Below are 2,966 nucleotides of genomic sequence, written 5' to 3'. Positions count from 1 at the left end.
GTTGCTCATTTGTAAAATGGGTTTATTAAAACTTTCTTCAAGAGTTGTTGGAGGAATGTAAAGGACTTAGAATAGTATTATTTATTATTTACACAAAGTAAATAATAAATATTAGCCAGGCTTCATTCATTTAATTCATGAAGCAAAAATGCATCGAGAGCTTGCTATGTGATAGGTACTGTGCTAGATGCTTGGGACGTCCCTAAGTCACATCACCAGTCCAAACTGTGTTCCCCCTGATAGGATGCAGTGAGAAAAACGCTACACAACGTCTCTGGGATTCCTGTCCAAAATGCATAATCTGAATCCAATCCAAAGGCGACATCAGACAAGTCCTACCAGAGGGACAGTCTACGAAATGGCTGACCCTCTCTTCAGAAGTAACAGGGTCATGAATGTCAAGGAAAGACTCGGAATCTGTCACAGACTGAAGTAGACTAAGGAGACATGAAACCGACCGAAATACTGTTTAATACGGTCCTGGATTGGATCTGATGGCTATAAAAGACATTATTGAGAAATTGCCAAAACTTGAACGGGGGGGAGGCGGTTCCGTGGATTAGACGGTGATGATGGATGAGTGTTAACATCCTGATTTTGACCTTGCATTGTGGTTATGGAGAAGAAAATCCTTGTCTGTCGGAAAAATGCACTGAAGTATTTAAAATAATGGGATATCAGTTTGGCAATATATTCAAAAATGATTCGGAGGGGAAAAAGCCATTTGTGTTGTTCTTGCAATTTTCTATGAGTATGAAATCATTTCAAAATTAAAAATATCTTTTGCATTAAAAATAAGAGGGATGATAAGCAAAGAAATTGGTAAATACGTGGGCAACTCCAAATATTAACTATGAAACAACAATAATAATGTCTAATTTTAACAGTTAAAAAAGACAGGCTAAAAGACCAGACAGCAGTATACAAATTACATGAGTTAGGTTAGGATTTAAGGTATTCTAAGGTCCTTGATAGCTAAGAAGAGTGAGATATTTATTAAAATTAGACTTTGTTAATTTATGAATACATATTAAGTCTATGGCCATGCCACCCTGCACAAGCCTGATCCCATCTGATCTTGGAAGCTAAGCAGGGTCGGGCCTGGTTAGTAGTTGGATGGGAGACCACCTAGGAAGACCAGGTGCTGTACGCGTAAAAAATTAAAAAAATAAGGGATTGTAAGATGACGAGGTCCTTGCAATCTGTGAGGTCAAGGGTTACATCACTTAAAAAAAAAAAGGGTCCTCACAGACCCCATCCTCTAAACATAACCTAAAACAGCAGGAACAATTAATACAGAGATGATCAAAAAATGTTTACGACTTTGAAATTAAGAGACGCATTGCTAGCTTACGCTCAGCTCAAAGAAGAAATTTTAAAAAATCAATGACATATTATCTTGACAACAAAGGAAAAGAGGACAGGTCATCCCAGAATCTATGCAAATCCTCAAAAAAAAAAAAAAAAACCTGGAGGAAATATATTACCTTAAATGCTTTTGCTATTAGAATAGAAAGATGAATTAGAATGCTACCTTTTTGCTATTAGAATATAAGATAATTAATATCTTATATTCATCAAAAAAAATAGGAAAAACAAAATTACTCGAAAAAAAAAAAACAAAGAAAGGACATCGACTAAGGGGAAAGGACATCGGTGGAAGGGAGAGGTGAGCAGGGACAATCTGTGCATGGCTCAGGGCCACATTTCAGATATTCCCATCAATCCTTGGGGCACGGAGAAGCCACTGAACAAGGCCATATGAAGAGAGAGAGAATTTCCTCAAAAGACGGCTCTGGCTGCAGGGTGGAGAGAGGGCTGGAGAAGGGGAGGATGGACAGAGCTACGCAAGGTTGCCGAGCGGCCCGCGATGGCGGTGAGATGGTCAGGACTCAGGTGGGACCCGAATTTGGATTTTTCCAACAAGAGCCCTGTGGCGATTCCTTCGCGGCCATGGATGCGGCACAGCTGTGACTGGGATGTGGGTGGTTGTCAAATATGAAACAGACCAGTCAGAGCGAGTCATGGGAGCGGAGGCCAGTGGGTTTGTTTGAGCCATATGAGTGTGAAAGAGTGAGCGTGTGCACGTGTGCACGTGTGCACGTGTGCACGCGTGTGTGAATGTGTAACCTCCAGAAGATAATTGCAGAAGGCCACACCGGGCGAGAGCCTTGAAAGGTGAGCAGAAATGGAAGTCTCTTATGAAAAAACGTGATTCTCTGGATGTATTTACCGGATGTCCACGATGTCCAGTACCGGTCCGCGTTAGGCCAGGGCGAGGACAACAGAAGTCCCCAGTGGCATCGAGACACCAAGGCGAAAATGCAAAAGGCCAAGGGACATTAGAAGAAGGAGACTTCTCGAGACCCCAAGCCTGTGGAGTCACAGGCTCTGGGCCACTGTGAGTAGGGATTTGGCCCCTCCTGTTTCAGGGAGCCCTTAGGTGCCGCCATGAAACCCCCGAGGAAGGGTGACCCCCATCCGTTCTTCCCATCTGACATCCGGGCAGCTCCTTCCGGGGTCGTGTTTGTTAACAGAAGTCTCCCAAATGGCTGAAGCTGAACCGATGGCCTAACTAGCAAAGCCCCTCATCCCTGAGCCCCTGCTCTGGCTGTAGCCACCCGTATCCATGGCAACCATGGCTGACCACAGCGGAGGATGCAGACTTCCCTGGAAACAAGGCCACATCTGAGTGAAACCAAAGGGACTGTAGGTCCAGCTTGTGTGGGGCGCCCCCAAGTGGTAAGTCATGGCAGAGGCACACGAGTGTCCCAGACACCAGGACTGCAGGATTCCAGAAAAGTAGCTGAAGCCCAACTTCTGAGCCCTCTGCCACGGGGACGTGAGTTTGCCACGCCGCGCCCTCCCCGCCCACCCTGGCATTCTGCCATCGCCATACTGGGCATTTGTGTTTCCTTTGTCCTTACGTGCGCTGGGACGCAGGGGAGAAGTGGGGCTCACCAGCC

General features: G+C 45.1%; 1 pseudogene; it reads left to right on the top strand.

Moving 5' to 3' along the window:
• Positions 1-1,034: 1,034 nt before the first annotated feature.
• Positions 1,035-1,153, top strand: LOC111744985 (annotated as a pseudogene).
• The last annotated feature ends 1,813 nt before the right edge of the window (positions 1,154-2,966 follow it).

The sequence above is a fragment of the Pteropus vampyrus genome, unplaced genomic scaffold (genome assembly GCF_000151845.1).
Source record: "Pteropus vampyrus isolate Shadow unplaced genomic scaffold, Pvam_2.0 Scaffold144, whole genome shotgun sequence".
Classification (NCBI taxonomy): domain Eukaryota; kingdom Metazoa; phylum Chordata; class Mammalia; order Chiroptera; family Pteropodidae; genus Pteropus; species Pteropus vampyrus.
This window is presented reverse-complemented; position numbering and strand designations above follow the sequence as displayed.